At 37.5% G+C, this 24,936-nt stretch overlaps 1 long non-coding RNA gene across 1 annotated transcript in view; it reads right to left on the bottom strand.

The window, feature by feature from the left end:
* Positions 1 to 903: 903 nt before the first annotated feature.
* LOC123383241 overlaps positions 904 to 24,936 on the bottom strand; it is a 131,168-nt gene continuing 107,135 nt past the window's right edge. Inside the window, exon 4 of the long non-coding RNA XR_006592794.1 lies at positions 904 to 1,477. This is a non-coding gene — a long non-coding RNA (uncharacterized LOC123383241). The remainder of the gene's footprint in view (positions 1,478 to 24,936) is intronic.

The raw sequence follows: 24,936 nt of genomic DNA, 5'->3' as shown, positions 1-24,936 counted from the left end.
TGAGAGAGAGAGAGAGGGAGGGAGGGGCAGAGAGAGAGGAAGACACAGAATCAGAAGCAGGCTCCAGGCTCGGAGCTGTCAGCCCAGCGCCCGACACGGGGCTGGATCTCACAAACCACAAGATCGAGACCTGAGCCGAACTTGGAGGCTTAACCGACTGAGCCACCCAGGCGCCCCTCTGTTGCTTCCTTAATAACTCACTCTGCTAATGGAACTTATTGCATTTTGACTTTGTTGGAGGGGCCTTTAATAGGCTTCTGCTTTTCTCCCCCCAAATCAAAGCTTTTCGAAATAATGGAAATGTAATGAGATGCCATGACACAGTTCTAAGAAAAACAAAATACATTTTAATTCCATGCACAATTGGTTCAGCAAATGTGCCAGGCACTGCGTCAGTGCTATATAGGAATCAGTTCCTGCCCACAAGCTGATCATACTCTAGTGAGGGAGAGATAGTATGATGCAAAAGGAGTAAGCATTCTATTTAATCTAGAAACCAATTGCTGAGGGACCAGAGAGGAGGGAACAGAATTACTTCTTGAAAGAGATTGGCATTAGTGAACTATTGTTAAAAAAAAAAAAAAGTATTCCTTTCAAGAGTGGAATGTGTTACAATTCCCAAGTTTTTCCTATCACAATCAAAACTAATGTCAACGAAAAGACATAGACGAGGTCATGTACATACTTCCCAACATTTTTTTCTTTTTTTTTTTTTTCCTTTTTTCAACGTTTATTTATTTTTGGGACAGAGAGAGACAGAGCATGAACGGGGGAGGGGCAGAGAGAGAGGGAGACACAGAATCGGAAACAGGCTCCAGGCTCCGAGCCATCAGCCCAGAGCCCGACGCGGGGCTCGAACTCACGGACCGCGAGATTGTGACCTGGCTGAAGTCGGACGCTTAACCGACTGCGCCACCCAGGCGCCCCCATACTTCCCAACATTAAGACCTCTTATTTGTCTGGCAAAAGCTTTCCTACATCTTAGTGGTATCCTAAAACATGTTGGATTCTTCTACATTGCATGTTTCTAAATTCTGCAGTCTACATTTTCATGGAAATAAATCCCTGAGCATGTTGTTCTCAGTAAATATAAAAAAATGGTGGCATTTCTTAAAATATACTTTCTAACTTTTGGTAACATGGAGAGAATGTGCTGAAAACAACTTGAGTCAAAATAGAAACCCAGAGACACTGCAAATTGAATTAGGCCTTCTCCCACGACAAACATCTATTGCATTTCTTTGTTAAAGACGACAGTTTTTCTTCTGAGCTGTCTTTAACTTCCTGGGAACATCACGAGAGAATGGTTGAGGAGTGTGTGCTATGGTAAAAGATGGGTCGGTGACAGAATATGGTGTTTCCAAAGAAACCCTTTACAGTTATTAGTTCATGTTCTGGGAATCAGAGCAAAATTCCCATCTGTGCCAACGGAGTTGTCCTTATGGATTCAGAGAGCATTTTATGGTCTTTCTTCCCCCTGCAGAATAGAAAGGGTAATTTGACTCAGGCACATTAATATGAATGGCTTGGAGTTCTATGATTGAAGATTTTTTAATACTAGCTCTAACGTCAGCGTGTAGGGTAGAAACAGTGCTCCAGGGTGCGAATGAGCCAAAGTACATATTCCTGTGACCAGAGAGACAAAGAGAAATTATTTTATTCTGTAGAGGTATAGGTAAGAACGAAGAGGTGTTTTCTCGCTTTCTCTGTATTTGGCATGTTATTTCCGGAGCAGTTTCTTTGAAACCTTCTAGGAACAATTGACCAGGAGAGGTCATAGCTCTACTTAGCTGCCTGTATAACCCTTTTGTAGTACCAGTGATGTTTGTTAATCAATTTTACCCTTTGAAGTTCCATGGTAGATTTTTTTTTTTAATTTTAGGTTTTGGATATCTCTTTAAGATTTTTGAGTTTTGTGCCACTTAAAATGAGATATTCATGTCAGGGAGATGTCCTGCTGTTCTAGGGAAGGGAGGGGGACACCATTAAAAAAAATCTTGATAATCAAGGCCACCTGTGATCCTGCGCTGCTTTCTGGAACACAAAGGCACCGAGGAAAGCTGTTCTCCAAACCAAAGCAAAATTTCTGTGATCCACAAGACACTTCAGCCTCTTCCTACTAAGAAAGAAAGAAAATCATACTACAGCAGGATCAGCTGCTCTCTGTTCCTTCTTTAAAAAAAAAAAAATCGAGGTGGTTGCTATTTAACACAAAGCCCTGTGACCTTAGTACCGTGGCTGCTTTGAAACACCGAACTATTTAATGATGCAAATTACAAACAGAGGGAAAACATCAGAAGAGTCTGTCTGGAAATTAGCTTGTTGGACTGAAAATTAGCTAGCTTAATCGAACTTGCAGGACTCAGATTTTCTCTGCGGATGCCTGGCTTGGAGCTTTGGTCCATTTGCATTATCTCACTTCTCAGTAGAACCCTTGGAATTGTTGAAAATTAGAGACAGGAAAAATCTATCTTCTATTTCCATGATTGAAATGACCAACCGACTTCTTGGATTTTTAGGAAAGGCCTTATATTTTCCGAATAACGTGACATTAGATGCTTGCAAAATAACATGACATTAGATGCTTGCAAAAAGTCAACCTAGAAAAATTAAATTACGACTGTATTTCAACAATTCCTAAAGTGCTGAGTCAAATTGTTTTTTTCATTCTGAAGAACTAGGATGAATCATATATGTGTTGATACATATTACATTTTTCTTTGGTTTGAGGACATGGTAACAACATGACCCAATTCATGCAGAGAGAATCCTTGTAAACATTGAATCTAGTCAAAGACTTCAAAGACATGCTTAAAACATAGGACTATGTTTGAGGCTTATGAATAATTCCAAAGGTCAAAAAATAGTATCATGTAGAGATAACAGCATCAGGTCATCAAGGTCTGTATTAAGAACGTTAGTTCTTAAATTAAGGGAAGGACTCAACAACTTTAAAATCATGATTTTATTTTCTAAGAGCCATTTCTTTGAATAGCTTCAGAAATATTTGTGCTTTCATATTATTTTGATAGATGAAATGACCATTTTTAAAATAATATCAAAGAAGTGAAAGTCCTAAACCATTTGCCAAGCAGATCTGCTTTGTGTCCAGCCTAGCAATCAAACGTCTCTCTCTGAATGAAAAACATAACATACATAAATGATGACACCCAGTACAGTATATCCTTTAATTAAAAAATAATCTTTAGGTGGTGAGGTATAATTCATTATAAAGTAGCCTCATGTCTGCCCCCCCAACATGTAAATAAGTTTAACTTGAGAAATGTAGTTCAGAATATAGTTGGAAGCAATGTAACACCAGAGAGACCGTGGAGAGAAATGTACTGTTATCATAATAAAATAATATTGATGACTTTAGGCAGAATTCATCAAAAGGAATTGATAAATATTTTTATCATTTTTCTATTTTAAAAAGTAAAATATGCCATTGTTTGTTATTTATGGACTTTAAATTTTAATGAAAATCTCTGGTAATAGTTTCTGAATTTCTATTGAGGCTACTGACAGTTCATAAACATGTCAAATTTAGTTATTAGGAACATAGTGTAATTCCTAACTTCTTATAGGATGGGTAATGTATTCATGTTACAACTATTTTAAAAGAGCTGACATTATTTGAAAACTTGGTCCTGTTAAATTTTTAAATTGAATGTTTTTCAGTGATGAAATAGCCCATAGGCTTTCACAGAATGCCAGTACCAATCACACCAGGTAGCCAACGAATTTAATTGTGATATTCTAGTCTCTCGTAGCTAAAGTGGTGGTAATTCTACTTCTGAGCAATTTGTGCAAACTAAACAATAGATATTTTGGTTAGTATTTTGGAAAGTGTTGAATAACATTTACTAGCTCTTATGAAATTCTTATAAAATCCTATTTTACAAATTAATGCACAAATCTTGCTTGCAAAAACTGATGCTACCAACATCCGCAGTCTGTGGGTAACTAGCCCTTAATATTTTGAGTTGTTTATTTATTTACTTTGATGTCTTTAAAGGGATAGAAAGACAAAAGAGCAGTGGTTCTTAAAGAAAACAGACCGTGAAACCGGTGTATTAAGTCTGAATTTCTTTGACATGTACAATCTACTGTTTGTTGATTGCATACATCCATGGTTTCTGGTTTCATTCTCTTACAACTATGATAAACACCCAATACAAAAAACAAAAAAAAAAAACACCACACAGTTATTTAAATAAGATAATCCCTTATGTCTCTGAAACTACATTCAGGGGATGATAAAGTGTCTTTTCTTTCATTACTGCTTAGGGTCAATTTTTTGCAGTGCTACTCAAATTTGGGTGCTTGGTTCCCAACAACGCTCATTTTGAAATCTGAACAATTTTCTGAAACTATTTCACCTCTAGAAGGAAATTACCCAAGATCCTCTGCCTTCACCTTCCCCACTGCTCTATCCTCTATCCTTTGCTCTACCTCTCCAATTTTCTGAATAGGTGAATACATTATCGCCTGACTCACTGTTTAAATCCATTGCCCTCATCTAACTATTTTAATACATCAGCCTTAAGTTTTATCATCCCTGGGGAATCCTTAGACTGATAACATAGTGGTCATGCCAACAGAAGAATGGTAAGGCACAGAACCATTATCTTTATTCTATGAGATATGATTTGCCCTGTGAAATTCACATGGGTTCATACATTTTTGTTATTATTCTATTTCGTTGGCCTTGATTCTTCAGCATTTGGTGAGCAGAGCCCCGGCCTCATGAGTTAAAAGCATTGAATATGTCCAGTGACTAAGCTAATTCTGAAGCCTAACTTGTTTACACAAAGAATGAGTTACAATGGCATCTATATCTATCTATATCTATATCTATATCATCTATATCATCTATATCTATATCTATCTATATCTATATCTATCTATGTCCATATCATCTATATCTATCTATATATGTCTATATCTATACATATCATGATATACTTAGACGGCATTATTATATGTGTATATATGCCACTGTAGGTGAACTAAATGTATTTAGTCCACGCTTTTTCATAAAAGGTCTCACGTGCATTAAAACTGCTAATGGTTTTTAGGCAGAGTATGTATACATTTGCCAACGGGGGAAAAAATCTTCCCTTAAAAGATCATAATAGTTGGTAGCTTTTAGCATCCATGTTGATAGATTCTGAGTGACTCGTCCCCAGAAGGTAGTAGCTGAGGGGAAGGGGTCAGGACGCCCTCCCCTCCCCCCCTTTCTGTGCCGAGCAGCCGGCCGCCCTACCTAGGGACGTGGCGCAGACCTGCAGAAACGGCCCCTGTGCAGCACTGGCACATCCATCCTGAGCCCAGGCTGTGGACAGCTCCTCCGTGGAGAAACAGCTGAGGACCGCACAGCCCTCTTTCCTCCCCCTACCCTCCATCCCCTGGCTACGTTCATAGCAAGCTGAGCTCTGAATGTGAGCCGTGATGTCTGACATTCCTGCAGCAGAGCCTGCGGGAAGAAACAATATTGGGTGCGTGTGCGGGGTGGGAGGGCACAGGAGATCGGAGGGAGAGATGGGGTGGCTGGCAGAGAGGCACAGGCAGGAAGGAGTTGGGGCGCGGGTGAGGCTGATCTCTTCCCACTAGATTCCCCCTTGATCTCAAGGCGGAGAATAGAACTGCCTATTAATAAAAGCAAATCCTATTTAAACACGTTGCCTCCTCCACCGACTAGGACTTTGGGCTTCAGGTATCAGACTCCACTTATCATCGCCTTAGGTGGGTTTCAAAGGCCAGCAGCCCACCAACATTTTTTTTTTTTTCCTTACAGAATTGTGTTTTCTAGAAGGCTTTCCCATGTTTACTTATTCTGCCACCGCCAACAGGTCATTTGTGTTTCTGGCATACCATAGTCATTACATAAGAGTAAATATTATTAACAACAAGAATAGGAATTCGGAACTACTTTGCCCACATGTAAAATTAATGCCCTCCTTCCTGCAGGAACAATGAAAGCTTGAGAGGCTTATATAAAAAGTGCTACAGAACGGTAACACTAAGCATTACTGCGATCAGCATCCTCTTTGTTAAAGAAAAAAAAAAAAACATGTAAGAAGCAATGAGCAAAGAAAATGCTACTTATTGAAAGATAGGTGACACTTTAGTCAAATAAATTCTGTATATTCTAAACTCTTAACTTTCCAGCATGTGATTTCCCAAGCAGTGACTCTCACTGAGCATCTTCTAATTTTCTCAGTGTAGGCATCACTTAGACTAATTCAGCGGCAGCGAATGCATTGAGTGTATACTTTCACCCTTCATAAAAAGATCTGATGGGAGGCAGACAGCCAGAGAGAACTTCAGGGATTTGGCAAAGGCGAGGACATCTCCTAACCTATCCCGAATTCTCATTTTGAACATGTAAAATTTCAGTCACTTAAAAAAAAATAAATTTAATTATGTGTAGCTCAGTACTTTCTTCACAGTACTGGTACTAGAAATAGTTTAAGAACAAACTGTTCTGGGTTTTATTTTTACTGGATCTGTAGGTAAGACTGCCAAAACTGTCACTTAAAAAATGTTGTTTGCAACCAGATTTTGGAGTCCTCATTTCTGGTTCAGAACTTTGAAAATAGCAGCCAAATGTTTGGATACTTGTTCAATTGTGGAGACAAAAATTCCAGGACAGTCCAAAGCATTCTTATCTCTAAATGGAAATAATAATAACAACAACAACAATGACAACAACAGCAATAATAAAGAGAAGGGAGGGAGGGGAGAAGGGCAGAAAGGAAGATAAAAAAGCAACCTCATAAGAAAGTTACAAAAACACTGTGCTTTGACCTACTTTGGAACTTTTCCTCTCTACCAGACTATATTTTCAAAGACAGAGTCAGCTTCCTCACAGAGTAATATGATTATTCTTTCATGGCACCTTAGAATTCCAGAAAGAAAAGACCTCTGGGGTCACCTTGACGTCTCCCGCCACTGCAGGCTGGAGTCGGGCCTCGTGGATTGCGCCGCGTGATGCATTACAGCAGGTTCAGATGTTAATGTAGCTTCCATGATTAGAAGGGGGAAAGATTTCTTTTATAAATGAGGTTTTGCAGCTACCATTTCCAAATGACTCAGCCACAGGCACGGGCTCTACCTTCCTCCTGCTCTTGCCTCCCTCCCACTGCAAACAAAAGGAACGGTACTCTGAACATTTTTTGTTGTTCTCTGGGTTGCTCTGGTTGGGCAAAGATCATCATGCTCTGATTTAGTGTTTTCAAATAAGTGTGCCCTCTGTTGCAGCACTCTATTGAGAGACAACACAGCCCAAGCGGGAGAGTTCAGCATGGCCACTAATAAAACACAAGCACGGCTTTGTCAGGCCACGAGTGATTACTTGAACAAGTGCCAACGAAGAAACCAAACATTAGAGCTCAGCGCTTCAGACCCTCAAGACAAAGGGCCAATTGACTTTCCTCATTAGTTTTTGTGCCAAACATGTAAACACAGTTTCCTCTCTATCTTTGATGCTCAAAACATGCCAGCTTGTTAACATCTTGGGTGGTACTGTGGTTTATGAGGCCATAAAGACTATTATGTTGGGTTAGGTATTTTTTTTCTCTTCTTATTGGAAAAGATTGGCTTATCCTATTTAATTTTTTTTTTTAATGAAAGCAGAGTCTTTGGGGCACTACTCACGTATCACTCGTCCTGTTGATTCAAATATAATAACCCAATAATGTAAAAAGAAAAAGAAAGAAAGAAAGAAAGAAAGAAAGAAAGAAAGAAAGAGAAAGAGAAAGAAAGAAAGAGAGGGAAAGAGAGAGGAAGTAGGAGAAAGAAAGAAAGAGAAAGAAAGAAAGAAAGAAAGAAAGAAAGAAAGAAAGAAAGAAAGAAAGAAAGAAAGAAAAGAACCTCAGAGAGACATGATCCTTACTATTACCTGCTGAATGTATAGGGTAGAAAGTCTGTTACAAATGTTTCAAAAGGAAAACCTGTAAATATGTGACTGTGAGAATGAGAGTAACGAATCCTGAGGACTGACGAAGGAGAGATATTAATGGTTGTTGAGCCAAATCGAAGCTCTGTGTTGGGGAGACTGACACCACACCTCCTCAACCATGCTCTTTTAGTCATATCAGTATCTCAAGCTCTCACTGTGTTATTTCAGCTGAGATTTTTATTTCTCGTCTCTTCCTGTTCTCTATCGATGTTGGCTTTCTTTCATACCTGTGCTTGTCAGTACTTTACACCTCTCTCCCTCTTACTCCTGACTTCTCAGGCCAGACAATGTAGATGTCTACACATGTGTTGTCACTTGTGTGGTCATACAGAAAACACTCTTCCCAAATTTGTCTTCATAACCAGGCTAAGAGGAGCAAAAGGCATTGGTGTGAGTTGGTCAGAATTTTGAATCTCGGCTCCATGAGTCAGTTGTATTAACCTCTTCAATGGAAAATCATTTTTCACCTGTTAAGTTGACCAACACCAAAATGTGAAAACACAACAGATTGCTGAGATAATTTCAATTGTTACAGACTCTGTGGATAATTATTTAATCATATGGATCAATATTAAAAATGCACATATCCTTTGTTCAGCAATTCCATTTCTAGGAATTTATTATACAGGTATACTCACACATATGTATAAAGGCTGATACTGTATGTAGCATTTTGTTTGTAACAGAAGGTTGGGGAGGAAAAAAATTGTAAATGTCTCTCAGTAGGGGACTAGAGAAATTATCTAACTAGGTTTAGATAAATTATGGTACATCCATACAATGGAAAACTACACATCTGTAAAAAATAACATCACTGATCATCAGGAAAATGAAATTAAAAACCACAATAAGATATCACCTACCTGTTGGAATGGCTAAAATCAAGAAAATAAGAAACAACAAGTTTTGTCAAGGATGTGGAGAAAAGGAACCCTCATGTACTGTGGGTGGGAATGCAAACTAGCACAGCCGTTGTGGAAAACAGTATGGAGGGGGGCACCTGGGTGGCTCAGTCAGTTAAGCATCCAACTTCAGCTCAGGTCATGATCTCACAGTTCATGAGTTCGAGTTCTGCATCGGGCTCTGTGCTGACAGCTCAGAGCCTCCAGCCTGCTTTGGAGCCCCTCCCTGATTCATGCTCTGTCTCTCTCTCAAAAATAAATAAAACGTTAAAAATAAAATCAGTATGGAGGTTCCTCAAAAAGTTAAAAATAGAAATACCATATGATCCAATAATTCCATTATTGGGTATCTACCCAGGGAAAATGAAAACGTTAATTCAAAAAGCACACACCCCATGGGGCGCCTGGGTGGCGCAGTCGGTTAAGCGTCCGACTTCAGCCAGGTCACGATCTCGCGGTCCGGGAGTTCGAGCCCCGCGTCGGGCTCTGGGCTGATGGCTCGGAGCCTGGAGCCTGTTTCCGATTCTGTGTCTCCCTCTCTCTCTGCCCCTCCCCCGTTCATGCTCTGTCTCTCTCTGTCCCCAAAATAAATAAACGTTGAAAAAAAAAAAAAAAAAAAAAAAAAAAAACACACACCCCTATGTTTAATGCAGCATTATTTACAACAGTCAAGACACTGATGCAACCTCAATGTCCATCAATAGATGAATGGATAAGGAAACTGGTATGTATACACAATGGAATATTACATAGCCATAAAAATGATGAGATTGTGCCATTTGAAACAACATGGATGGACCTATAGTGTATTATGCTAAGTGAAATAAGTTGGCCAGAGAAAGACAAATATCATATGATTCCACGCATAAATGGAATCTAAAAAAAAAAAAAACAAATAAAAAAATAAAAAAACAGAATCAGAGCTATAAATGCAGAGAACAAAATGATGGTTGCCAAAAGTTGAGTGTGGAAAGTTGGGCAAAATGGGTGAAGGAGAATGGGAGATACGGGCCTCTAGTTATTCAATGAGTAGGTCACGGGAATAAAAGGCAAAGCATGAGGAATATAGTCAGTGATACAATAGCAATGTCATGGAACAGATGGTAGCTACACTTGTCGTGAGCATAGCATAATGTATAAACTTGTCAAATCACTGAGTTGCATACCTGTATCACTGTATTGCATACAATACACACAATTGTAACATTGTGTGTCAACTATATTAAAAAAAATAAGATTGCTGCTATTCTGCATGTATTAAAATCGAATTATCCCCAATTTATATTTTTAAGTGAAAGAGCAAGGTATAAAATAATGTCTATAATAAGGTAACATTTGTGAAAAAATACATATATATACACATACATATGCAGACATATGTTCACATATTTTTGAACATGAATAACTGGTAAAAGGAATTGGCTCAGATTATAGGGAACCTGGACTCAGGATTAGATCAGGGAGGGAGATTTATGTTTTACTCTACAACTTTTTGTACCTTTTGACTCTCTTATAATATTCATGTATTCCTTGGTCTAATGGATTAAAATACATGTTTTTTTTTTTTAGATACATGGTTTTAAAGCATATCTTAGAGGCAATACTTAAATTCACTATTAGCTATTAACAGCATTATTAAATGGCTTAATTTTATTGAATGGTTTAGTGGTTAATAATTAAACCATTATTAAAATCTTAATATGTTATTTTATCCATTAATATAAACTGGCTAGTGTAGACTTTTCTGGAAATGGGACTGAATTTTGTATATTTTGACATGTAAAAAGTGATTACAAGTCTTGATAGCACAGCAAAATGAGCACCTGGAGGAAGGTGTATGAGTTAGATACTGGGTGAACAGGAAAGGGACAGAGGGAGAATCACTGGAAGCAGAAGTAAGACCCCTGAAGACACAATTTGATACGATGCCAACCTTGGCCAGAAAAGCTTAATACATGTCTAGATGTTCTATGAGGTGAAGGGGTTTCAGGAGCCATCCCTAAGCTTTGCAGCAAGTTTAGCACTAAGGAAGGTGCATTAGGTCTTTTGGGCCACTAGGGTACCATTTAGAGTAGCGTACTATCATTGCAGCCAATGGTCTAGAAACAAACGATTTCAAAGTAATGACACCCCAGTGGCCTGGGAGAGTTAATGTGCCTCCTAAGTGACTAATTTACCATTAGGGAGTTATTTAGCCTCTGGGGAAGATAGAATTTGTTCTCACAAAGGCAGAGTAGTTTACCAGATAACACTGAGAAGTATAACACAATAGAAGCATGTTCTATTTTGACCCCTTTGTAGATTTGTTCTGCTACCTTGGCCAGACACTTAACATCTCTTTGTTCTGGTACATCTGTGAAACAGGGGCCACGGCTCTTTATTCTACCCAAATCTCAGGCATGATACATGGATTGCTAAATTAGCACCTCCACAGGACTTGAAGGAGAGTGGCAACCTGTCATAGAGCCCAGAGTCATGTTCTGGGAATCAGGTGACCAGAATTCAGTCCCGAGAGTGATACGTAGCTCACTCACCTTGGATATTGTTCCTAATGTCTCTAGGCCCAAGAATCCTTATTCGTAAAATAAGATCAAACCTAATGACCTCTAATACCTGTCGCAACTCTAACGTTCATGAACTTTAGCCAAATACCTAAGAAATAATTGATCAAATGGAAGAGCTTATAAAACGTACAATAAAATTTCAGCATTTTCATTTTATCTCAAGTTCTTCTATCATTTGGGCAATAACATGTACCAAGAATGTAAAATTTAGAGAATATGTCTTGACCAAAGGAGATAAATATGAGTGAAAAAAAAAAAAAAAAAGATGGTGCCTATCGGTGATAGATTTCTTATTCCGTTTTGAAAGATGGGGCATGTACTCTTGAAAAAGGCAAAAGCGGGGCGCCTGGGTGGCTCAGTCGGTTAAGCGTCCGACTTCAGCTCAGGTCACGATCTCGCGGTCCGTGAGTTCGAGCCCCGCGTCAGGCTCTGGGCTGATGGCTCGGAGCCTGGAGCCTGTTTCCGATTCTGTGTCTCCCTCTCTCTCTGCCCCTCCCCCGTTCATGCTCTGTCTCTCTCTGTCTCAAAAAAAAAAAAAAAAAAAAAAGTTAAAAAAATTAAAAAAGAAGAAAACTTTATTAAAACATATCCAACAAGACAAATGATATAAATAATCCACAGCCACATTAAAAAAAAAAAACATAAAAAAATCAGGTGTGGTTAAACCAAGAAGGCTTCTTGGAAGATACAGAGAAAAGAGGATATTTGGGTTGGCAGAGTAAGGAAACAAGGTATTATAGCGGGGAATAATTAATATGCGGAGGCAAGAATTTGAGAAGGACACGTAATATAAGCAGAATAGTAAACAGATTGCCAATATTATAGTAAGTATTTGGCATAAAAGATTAATAAAATATTGGAATGAAGAAGTTAAGGATGTTATAGAAGTAAAAGTGTGTTGATAAAAAAGCGTAACAATGATTACAGAGAGAGGTTTTTATGTGAAAATATCAAAAATTTAAGGACAGTAAATGTTTTGGGACAGAATCAGGCCATGATAAAAAGGTCTGTGTAAAAGAAAATAATTCATCAAGGCTGAAAGCAAATTCAGGGAGTCCACCACCAAACAAATACAGGTTGATTATTGTAATTAATAATGTTCAGTGTGTCGCATTGTGTTTTCTTCTTCCTGTCTAGAATACTAACAAACAAAAAAGTCTGGAAAGGATTTTAGACGAGATGAAAACAATATGAAGTTAAAGAGAAGAAACATTGTTTCAAATTTTCTACAACCTGGTAAATTTTAGAATCTCATCCAGTGAGGAAATACGTTGAAATTGACATTAAAATATTTAAAAATGGTTTAGAGGAATTAGGTCACCATTTCTCTTCTAAGGATGAGATTGAATTGCAAGAAAAATAATAACATTTTATCGTATGTGTTATGTTTTATGCGTTGGAATGAACATCCTTTAAGAGATTATTCTCTGATAAGCGATTGTCTCAAATACTTATTTCATCTTTCCAGTAAACCTGTTGTAGATGCAAAAAACCACAGATAAAGGGCACCTGGGTGGCTCGGTTGGTTAAACGTTTGACTCTTGATTTTGGCTTGGGTAATGATCTCACGATTTGTGGGTTCGAGCCCTGCATCAGGCTCTGCACTGGCAGTGCAGGGCCTGTTTGGGATTCTCTCTCTCTCCTTCTCTGTCTGCCCCTCCCATGTACTCTCTCTCTCTCTCTCAAAATAAATAAAAAATAAACCTAAAAACATTTTTTAAAAACCACAGGTAAAATTTCTGAAAATATTCCTAAATAACAAAGCTCTTATTCAATGTCTTGTCAGCACATAAATTTGCACAACACCAAGCACAGACAGCCCAGACTCCAGTGCTGTGGTTTACAACAGTTTTCCTGCTTCAAAATAATTTTTTAAATCAATTTATTTATTTTGAGAGAGAGGGAGAGAGAGAGAGAGAGAGAGAGAGAGATGGGAAGAACATGTGCATACGTGCATGAGCAGGAGAGAGGCCTAGATGGAGGGAGAGAGAGAATCCCAAGCAGGCTTATGCTGTCAGAACAGAGCCTGATGTGAGGCTCGATCCCATAAACCATGAGATCATGACCTGAGCCGAAATCCAGAGTCAGACGTTTAACCAATTGATCCACCTAGGTGCCCCTCAAAATAATTTTTTCTATAATCTCCTTTCGGGCATTTAGATATTCCAAGTCAACATTGTTGTAAAGTTGAATGAATTCGCAAAATACATTAATACAGACCCTTTTGAAACAGGGAACACAAGTGAGTGTGCAAATGGCCTGTACAGAGCCAAAAGAGATGCTATGATGCTCACATATAAAGTGTATGGATTTTACTTATACTGTCCTTCAGGTCTCACTCAGATACTGCTTATTCTGATTGCATGATTATAATCACTCTGTTTGTATATACTTATTTCTATCAGCACCACAGAACATGTAGAATAAACATTATCAGGAGAAAGGGGCTGCCGTTGGTAGGCACACTGCCAGCAGTGGCCTGTGAAGGCTGTGGCCCAGGACAGAGGAGGAGGCGCAAAACTATAGAGCCACAGATCCAAAAACTTGAATCGATGCAAGCCAGGACCATTAAGTGAAGGAGCAAATTTCTCTCTAGAACTCACTAGCTCTTCAGGGCATGATAACATGGGCTATTTTACCTCTGTACAATAACTGATAGAAATAATGAGCCTGAATTACAAAGAATAAAATACATTATGTTAAGTGCATGTTAGATTGATGAACATACGGAGTTGGAACCAAAAGAATGTTGTATTTACAGGGATTAAGAATCAGCTGTCCAGAAAATTCGGCTGTTTTGAAAAGCTTAGTTCCTTGAGGTTTTAGGTTGCCAAGGTTTAAATATAATATACCTTTTTTCCTGTTCTGTGAAAGCATTGTTTGTGATATATGAGCAAAATCTCTGTGCCTTGAGTTTGGAGTTGAGTTTTGCTATGTAACACATGACAATTTTCTGTATTTAGGTTTAGATCTTCCCAGGTGAGTAATGGTGATAGCAATACCTCCCTCAAAGGGATGATATACCAGTTAACAAATGATGATAAAAAAATGTAAATCACACTTAGAAAGTGTTTATTATGTGCCAGTCTCTGTGCTAAGGCTTTTTAATTTTTTTTAACGTTTATTTATTTTTGAGACAGAGAGAGACAGAGCACGAACAGGGGAGGGGCAGAGAGAGAGGGAGACACAGAATCTGAAACAGGCTCCAGGCTCTGAGCTGTCAGCACAGAGCCCGATGCAGGGCTTGAACTCACGGACCGCGAGATCATGACCTGAGCCGAAGTCGGCCGCTTAACCGACTGAGCCACCTGGGCGCCCCTGTGCTAAGGCTTTTTATGTGTTAACTCAATACTCACAACTATGTCAAGTAGGTCTGTGAATATGATCCCCAGATTACAGCTAATAAAATTGAGGGTTAGAGACATCACATAACTTGTCCAAAGTCACACAATTACGCAGGGGCAAAGCCAGGATCCAAATTCACATGTTTGGGTTCTGATGTTTACTTTTTAAATCACTAATCTCATATGAATAAAGACTAATATGAAATAGTGCCCAGCATAAATTTGACTCCAACTAGCTTCTTCTGCCTTTCCATTTCCCTTCTATAAAAAGTTAATACTAAAGCAGGGAGCAATAATTTTATATTTCTAATCACTGTTCTTTTATTGATGCTATGGCTGTCTCTTCTGCTGTATCTCACCAAGCAATGATATGACTCTGCATTGATTACTTATACCACTCTTGAGTATGTATTAACTATGCAACTTCTTTGTGCTAGGCACCAAAGAGTAGAGACCCCTCGTATATGTTCTGGTCTTTGAATTGGATGTGACCCGGGGGTGAGAGGGCACAATTTAGAACTCTCAAGCTTCCCAGTTGACACTGCCTTCACAGAAAGGAAAGAAATTCTGTCCATGGATATTTGGGGGTTTTGTCTAATACAGGGGATACTCAGTCAATAGAAGTATGAAACTCTCCATCTCGTTTTGACCATGATTTTCAAATGTGTACTTGATTTATTGCCTATAGGTTAAATCACATAGATGCTGTGAGAGTACATTATTATACAATAAAGGACTGCTTTGAAGGAAAATTTAGGGAAAAACGAATAAGAATTATTGGTGGGGGAATCTTTAAAAAACATGATTAGTTTTGGGCAGTTCTTGGACTGTTTGGAGACAGCTTAGAGACTACAGAGATGAGTTACCAATAACCTGACTTTGGGGGTTTGTGTAATTAAGTTAGTATAGTTTGGCCCAAACCCTTGACCATTTTTCAACCAGTCTTCATGAGGAAGCATTTCTTAGGATTATATATTCAAGTGATTTTGAAAGAAATTATACACATGAAACCAGATACACCATTGAGAATCATGTAACCATCTGTCTCCTAAAATAAATATATATAAATACATATAGTTATAAAAGAAATTTGAACACTTGACAGAACATTTGGAAAAGAAGGAAGAGGAGAGGACAAGAAAGAAAGAGAGAATGAGAATCACTTCAAATTTTAATATCCTAGTGAAAAAACTTTAGCAATGTGTATTTTCTTCCAGCTTTTATTCTAAGTACGTATGTGTCACCAAGTTACATGCATAATATAAATGCAGTTTTGTGTCTTGCTTTATTAATCAGTTTTCATATACACAGGCTCATACAGGTTTTAAGGCTCATACCTTAAAAACCTATATTAATAGAATTAAATAAATAAAATTAATGATTGATGGTTTTATTCATTTTATTCCTTTTAAAGATTGAATAACACATACTTCCCAGATAGTCTAAGAATGCAAAAATTAATAAAGTTGGTTCTTTAAATCAAGTAACTTATAGCTTTCTTTTGGAGGAAAATAGACATATAATCAGGGAAGTACAATAGAATTTCATAGGTACAATGGTAGATTTATGCAGAAAGTAATTTGAAAAAAAAAGGAAAATGGTCAATTTCTTTTTGGAGAAATGGCCATAAAATGCTTTATTTTAAAAAGTTAATTTTAAAGGATGGTTACAAGCTCTTTAGGCTGAAATGCTGGGGAGGAGAAGAGAATTTGAACTTTCATGCAAGGAGATAACATGAAGAAGGAAACTGAACATGTGGCATGTGCAAGGCAACTATAGTCATTCCCAGAGAAGTTTCTGATATGAGAGGGCTTGCGAAAAAGAGGTGAGCGTAATGTAGGCAAGGGCATGATGAGGAGGTCTTATGAAGTCGCCGAAAGGTGCAAGTCACCTTTAAATTTGAGTAACGTCGCTCTGGTATAAATGCAGCAGGTGGTTGAAGGGAAGCCCAATGAGAGGAAGACTGGTAGTGAACTATGGTTATACTGGGCTTCAGATAATGACGGTGAAACTACAGAGGCAGCTGGATGTGCTCATATGGAAGAAGCTAGAGAATTATATGAGGAAGAAGGGAGTGGGGCTGATATTACAGTGTGTGGGATAGGTATTGAATATTCATTTGGAGCTCAGGAGAAACCTGAGCTAGGGATAAAGGTGTAAAAGTCATCAGAATGTATGGAGAGTGTTAAAATTGGGCTCCTCCTGATTACAGTTTGGATTGAGGGTCAGAGGTGAGAAGAGTAGGTGTTCAAGGGCTCACAGACTCCTACAGAAAACATGGCTCCAAACTGGTTTTCCCAAGTTCATTCATCAACCACTTCCAGACTCTATGATAGAAGAGCAAGTATTTTTTATACAAAGATTAGACAATGTAGGATTTCTTTGAGGGAAACCCTAAGCCAAGCAAGAGGAACTTGGAGGGTCTGGCATGTGTGTTTTCAGTAGTGGCTGCTACTTAATTCTCACTAGAACGTTGTCCGACAGGGATCCTCTGACTGGCAGGATCATTGGTTATCTTAAAAGGAACCCCTCCCCATGCTACAACATGGATGAACGCTGAGGACATTACGCTAAGTGACATAAGCCAATGATTCCATTTATACAAAACACCCATAGTAGTAAATTTTATATAGGCAGAAAGTAGAATAGTGGTTGCCAAACACTGCAGAAAAAGGAATGTGGAGTTTCAGTTTTGCAAGATGAAAAGAATTCTGGACATGAAAGGAGCCTGCTTAAGATTCTCTCTTTCTCTCTCTCTCTCTCTCTCTCTCTCTCTCTCTCTCTGCCTGTCTCCCCCTTCCCCCCCTTGCATTCTCTCTCTTTCTCTAAGAAAAAAAAAAGAACCCCTTCCAATAAAAATAGATCATAGCACAAGATACATTTGAACTTCCCAGATGTAGAAGCTAGGACTAAGAAGTGAAGAGGCCGTGGAAGCGTGCTCACATGGCCTCGTAATAGACGATTGTTAATTTTTCAGGAATTTTGTGAGTTAGTTGTTAAATAGGGCTATTATTAAAAATGATAGAAACTTAAATCATATTGGTCGGTTTAAATTAAGTCAATTTCATTAAAAAGAAAGCTAACGCATATTCAAAACTCATTACTTCCTTTTCATTTCATTACATTTTTACTATTACCTATTCTCTTGTGTTTATGATGGAAATGCTGTAAAATTCTGTGGTACCCTGCAGTTAGTGACATCACATTGATATCTTAAAATCAGCCATGACAGGAGTATATGCATCCTGGAAATCAGAATTTTTCCTCCCGGAGAGCCAGTTGGTAAACTTTTCACCAAACTACCACTGGGCATAGTGCATCTCAGAGAACTGTGTATTTCTAGCAACTAGAAGTGCTGTCTCTAAAGAACAAATAGGTGCTCCAACAGAGTTAGTATTCAAGCATCAGCCTCACGCAGAGGGCACCATCGGATCTGCTCTTTCCAGGAAGATCTCTGTCCTTCACCACTGGGCCCATCATTAGCTCTATCCTTTCTCAGTGGTTTAGGATATTTTAACATAATTTATCTATTTCTGTATACAATAAATTTAGGATGCTTTCAATGCTTTGCTGTTTCAAATAAGAATTCAATATATATTTTCATGAGCATAGCTTTTTCTATAGCTTGGAATTTTTGAAGGAAAATTTTTAGAAATTGCATTAGAGACTATAGATGTTTTAAAATTAACACTATTTTTGTAATAATTAATTATATGTTTTCTAAATATTTTGTACAAAATTGGGTTATATTATATATTGCTCTTCTGTCATTTGTTTAATGAAATTTGTGTTGTATTTTCTGACATTATTTCATATTTTGGGGGATATTAATACATGGTAGGGAAAGTCACTCCTCAAAATACCTTGTTTCCTTTTATCTTTCCTGACATTTGTAAGCTATATATTCCATTTAAAATTCGCTGAGTGGTTAACTTGCCTTTTAATAAAAGTCACTTTTATCATAAAAGTAAAACATGTGCACCATGAAAAACAATTACAACCCACAAGGTGTTAGTGGAAAGAAAAGCTTCAATCCCTATACCTCCAATGTCCCCCTCTGACACCATCAATCTCAATCATTTTTGTGTTTTTAGTTGCTCTGGTGGCCACCACCACAATTCTAAATCATATGGTTCTAACTCTATGTCTTACCTTTTCAACTTTAAAGCATTTATACTTTCAATGCACTGAAACTATCCCTACAATTGTTAGTTACATAATTATTTTTTACTGTTTATGGATTCTTTCATTCATGGTGTTAAATGATGTTTAAAAGCTTTCTATCTTATTTCATAAACCAAAATTATTATATAAATATTATTTTTCACAGAACAAGGCGCCTGCTGGGCTTGTATAGAAGGAATGTGATTCCATGCTTTTATATCTCTGTTCCTTGAAAATGAATTGTGTTCCAAGCATCAGATTCAAGTGTAATCTTTTTATGTCTGACCAACAATTGCTCATTGTTCTGCCACATGTTCATTCACTTCATATTAGACTATGACTTTACTGAACAACTTTTTCCCTAGAATTTGTAATTTCCGTTATTTTTTTAATTGGCAGAAGAAATACATGCTTTCTTCACCGTCTTATGGAGATCTTCCGGCATTTTTTTTCATACACCATTTTGAATAAAATCCATTGTCTTTTTGAAAGAAAATCCTTGTAAAGCCTTTGACGATTCCCTCTATTTGGATCGACTGCTTTTCACTTCTATTGTACAGCTGATATTCTAGGAATTGTTTTCATCATAGAGTAGTTGCATTTTTTTCCTCTGAGCTCATGTCTAACGGCTATGTAGTAAACGTTTAGCAATCTACATAATTGTAAACTATAATTTCTTTCTGGAACTCCTCTTTCTTGTGACATATTGGCATTCTAGATTGATGCATATTCTTAAATACATGTTTTTAAATTTCTATCATATTTTCCATTTCCCTGTCTTTTTGCTCTACTTCAAAAGTCGCAAAATTAGATTATAATGCTGGATCTGGTGGACAGATGTTATTGGGTTGTATGGATTTTTAAAAATTATGTAATTACAAACATTTAAAACTTAGCAGATTTCACATCAAAACCTGCAATGCTGGCTTCCTCTCGAACAACAACAGGCTTGATAATCCACACAGATTTGGATGTGAATAGTTACGTTGGATGGTATGGTAGCTGCCATGGATTTTCTCTGCACGAATGTAGGTAAATTGGGCTTTTGTCAGAATAGCAGAGCTGAGTCTGAGGTCTGTGTATTTGCCTGGGGCGAGTCCACCTGGAGGTTTCATGTTTGGTCAGCAAGCAGGAGCCAGCTGCACCTCAACAATGCCAAAAGCAGGCATTTGTTTTAGGCTATCGAAACCCACACCCAGCTTACCTTTCCCTAGGCAGGGTTTTCTACTTCTTTTACAATGTGGATCTCAAGTGCAAGCCCTGCGACAGCCAGTCTAAATTTCAGAAGACAAGAAGAGAGATGTACCTAGTTGTTTGACATTGGTTTCTCCTGTCACCTGAGTTTCCTGCTCCAGTCCTGTTAGTCCAGAGACCCTTTTGAGTTGATGTGACTGCTGTCTCGTTTTGGTGTATCTTTCAAAAACCTGCTAATTTTGTTTGTTTGTTTGTTGTTTGGTGCTTTTTCTTTCTTAAGTGGGAAAGAATTCTTCCCAACAAAGTGTTTATCCCAGTCCCATTTTTTTGTTCATCTGGGTGCTCATTAAATCTCCTTTTCATAATGCTGGCCAGAGGGCTGGTCGATATGCTCTGCTCCTAAACCAATTTCCAGCATCAGCACACATTTATCCTGTGGATTCTATAGCACCGAGGTATAATTTTCTCCTATTCCCATTGCCTGGATATCTTGCGCTGATGTAATGGAGTTTATGAGAAACTACAGTCCCAGGGATGCCCTAGTACCAGGACTCCTCCTATGCCATTCAGCTTCTAGTAATTTACTCACTTGGGATTAGGCCTCTAAACATGAAACCTTGCTATGACCCCTGCTCTCAACCCTATCGTTTGGTAGGAATTATCCTCTCCAAATATATGTGAAAAGAAAGTTTCTAAAAGGCAAAGGCAAAAACCTACTGATCTCAAATAGTAGTAGAGAGATGGTCAGCCATGTTTTATTTCTATAAAAATTGAGTGTCTGGGGTAGAGATTGGATGGGGGCATCTCAGGAAAGGAAAGATACTAGATTTCATCATCTTCCTTTAAACTTAATTTCTTCTGGGGTGGGAGTATTACAAATGAGTCATCAAGTTTCATTCTAAAATGATGTGGATATAAAATTCATAAAAAATTTTCTGGTTGTGTCCACCAGTTGGCTGTCAGTAGTTTTTGGTTTCTTTTTCTTTTTTTTTTTTTTTAGTTTGTTTGTTGATTTAGTTTTTTGTTTTGGTTTTTGCTTATGCCCTGGGTATTTTTTAGTTATGAAGTGAAAGAGACTGAGCTAAGTGCCATTTTTTAACAGATATCTGTTCAAATCTATGGTGAACACAGTTATGAATTTTGAACATAACCAAGTAGTTTCCCATAGCAATATAAGAAATATTGATTTCACAATGCTCACAAAGAAGTAATGATTATATTTACTTCCACTGATTTAAAAGATTAAAAGAATTTTATTCTTAGGAAAAATCTTTTATATAAGCTTCTCATGAAATAATGATACTAACTTTTCCCCATATTTTCTGTTGTATAAATACATATTTTTAGTGTGTTTCCTCAACTTTGTTACTTATCAGAAGTCACTAAGATTTAAACTATTTCTGCACAATGTAGTATTTAAGTGCAAAGGGTTAGAATCAGCAGGGGTGAACATGGGCTGTGATATTAACTAGGTAACCTTGCACCCATCACGTAACCATTCTTAGCATTTGTTATCTCACTTGTAAAATGGGGGTAATAGTATTACTTTTGTCATAGGACACGTGGATATTAAGTGAGGTAACACAGGGAACTTCTTAGGACCAAAATAAACACCAATATACACCAATGTTTGGCATTATTATTCTTATTTTCTTACTTTCTAATTTCTTCAGTATATTTTTAGCTTGGTACAAACTTCTCAGCAGTTTCACTGCTGAGAATACCTCACTGCTTCCTTCAATCTTTTCTATAATATGATTTTTCCTATTTAATTATTTAATATATATAGGGTTTATTTTAGGATGAGGTTAGAATCTTTAATACCACCCTTTCTCAATCTTCCAAGTATGGAGCTTTTAAATACTTTATAGAATATTATTCTTCATATTGATGTATTATGTTAATTTCATTAAATATTAAATTCTTACAAAAATAGTATCATCTATGTGGTCTAATTATTCTGATCCGTTGAAATGTCTATTCTTACCTCAGGGTCAAATTTTTCAATTACGGTAGCTTTATAATATGTTTGATTACTTAATAAGACAAATTCTATTCGATCTCACTAACAGATGTGGAGGCCTGAATTCTGGGTCGAATGTAGGGTGTCTCCTACTTTTAGTTGAATAACATGGAGTAACCAACAATTAAGCCAAGAAGCCTCATCTTGTGTAGAGGCTTAAAAGAAAGAGAAAGGAAAAAAGACAAAACAAGATAAGCTATTCAAGTTTGACACAAGCCCATGGGGTTAGATGGAGAAAAGCAGGTAAATAGATAAGAAAAAGAGAGGAGTCAAAACTAAGAATCAGAGGTATATCCAGGAGAAATTACAAGCGTCAAGAAGAGTAGCTTAACACGCTTTTCAGAGCCTAATATTAGAGAGTGAAGAGCAGTTAAAAGTGCCAATAAAACTGGACATTGCCTTTCTACCACGCTGCTTCTTTTTAGGAAGTTCAGTGTTATTTGTACTTGTTAATTTTCTAACTGAACTTTAGAATCTCATCTTTTCCATTTGTTGGCTGAATGGCATTCCCAGTCACCCACCTCTCTAACTCTGCATTCTCATCTACAAGGTAGAGACAATGAAGTCCACCTGTAGGGGTGCTTAGATGAAAGCAACATACATCCCGGGCAGTAGACATTAAAAAGACAGCAAAACAACAGCTTCAACACAATAGTTCATCTTTTTGCTTTTATTACCTTTTTTTTGTATCTAGATAAAGGAACCTGAATCTCAAACCAAATGGCAAAAGTAACCTAATTCATGAAAAAGAGGGAAAGGATTTATTTTTCTTTCTCAACCCACTATCTTTGGGGTTGCAATCCTCTGTTCTCTCCTATGTCCACTCTTACCGCAAGCTCATATTTCAGATCAAAATGGCCAAATCCAGACAGACCTACTCTGCTGCCCATCATTGACAGTTGATCATCGTTTGCTAGACCCGGGAAGAGCAACAGTTTTGCATGCTTGAACTTCTCAGCAAATGATTGGTTGGGGGCTTCTCTGACTAAAAATTTTTCAGGAGTGTCAAAACTATGAATGTGAGCCTCCAAAATCATTGGGAGTGGTCAGAGTTGGGACCCGAAGGTCATAATCACTTTATCATCAGATCATCAGTCCTTGGGTCCCTTCTGTCGCCTTCTCTCCATGGGTCAGAGGCAGGACTACCCAGTTCCAGTCAAGAGGCACATGCTCAGAACTTAGTTTGTCCAGTGGTTATGGCATTCCGCTTTTACCGATATCACTTTGGTTAAAAATAACCAAACAGTAATTTTACATTTGCTTTCAGCAAAGCTATAAGAAGAAACCCGTACCTGCATAATTTATAGGGGAAGGGATAGATCGATTGGTCTGTGAACAGCTGCACGATCTCACAGTATTCGTGTGATGAGACATTTGGTTTGTGCTGATGTTGGTGGCGATGGCATTGCAGTTACTGAACACGAAGGCAAGATTTTATTGAAATTTACTGTATTCTTTGGTCACAGTGAATAATCACTCAACCCTTGAGCGGGTCCCGGCCAATGTGAAAATTGAACTGAGAGCACAAGTGCTTGGCAGTAGAGTTCATTATTGTAACTTCCAGGTTTACTTCAGACCATGTTCTTGTCATTTAAAGTCTGATGGAAGAGACAAGCCAAAGATCCACTTTTCTCTGTTTAGAAAACAATGCTGCATAGCATATTTTATAAATAGATTAGAATGGTTACCAATATGCAACAAATGCTGTTCTTTGTGTGTTCAGGATTTTTCTAATACAAGCTTAGAACTGTGCCAGATCAACACACCAAATGTTTTACCAACTGCTCAAAGGGAGTGATGCTGTCTCCTTTTGGATCACTTAGTTTGGAACCTTTATCTTAACTCTACCTTTAAAAGTAACACATATAGTTAGTTCTGTGACTGTATTTTCTGATCCAAGAGTCAGTGAACATGAGCTGGTGAGAACTTGTATAAATTAGAGGACAAAATGATACATTTTTATTGATGTGGACTATTCCTGAAAGTGACAGCTGGGCTGTCATTTTTACTCTGTGTCTAAGTTTCTCCATGTGTAATATGAAGACCATAATGCCATTCTCAGTATCTTAATGAAGTATTTACCAGATTAACCAGTTTATTACTGATAATGAATGAGAAATCACTCCATAGGAGAAATTGAAAAACATGACTAACAGAGAACAGACATGGGGAAATGTATAATCAAAATAATCTAACTATTAAGAAAAGAACACTGAAAATCTATTGATTTGATTGTTGATTTCATTGATCACCTTGTTGAAGTATATCAGTATGATTATACACTAAAGACTGAATCATTAGATCATGTATGCATTTTTTTGACAGTTAAGTTTTGTATTAACGAACATTGGGGTTTTACTGGAAGTCACTTTTCTTTCGATGAAGGATACACTGTACATTGACAGCCTTCTACAGCAAGGGTATTGAGGTCTAACAGAGAAAACATCTAATTAAAATAATAGTATATAGAAAGTTTTATGAGATCATGTGGTTTTTTAAACATCTGTATATACTGTTGTCATGGCTCTTGGATATTGCTTTGTTACCTTCTTATGGAGATTTTTTTTTAATTTAAACACTGTAATATTAATTGAGTACCTACTATGTGGTACTCAGAATAATAAATGCTGTCATTTACCCCATTTGATTTGAATGAACAATAGGACATGTTTACAAGTGAAAAGACATGGACAAATGTGTCTAATTGTGCCTTTTCAAAGATGCAATGGGGCAGTAATATATTTGAGTTCTGAACTAATCAATCACCTAGAACACAAGG

Source organism: Felis catus, chromosome F2, assembly GCF_018350175.1.
Source record: "Felis catus isolate Fca126 chromosome F2, F.catus_Fca126_mat1.0, whole genome shotgun sequence".
NCBI classification, from domain to species: domain Eukaryota; kingdom Metazoa; phylum Chordata; class Mammalia; order Carnivora; family Felidae; genus Felis; species Felis catus.
This window is presented reverse-complemented; position numbering and strand designations above follow the sequence as displayed.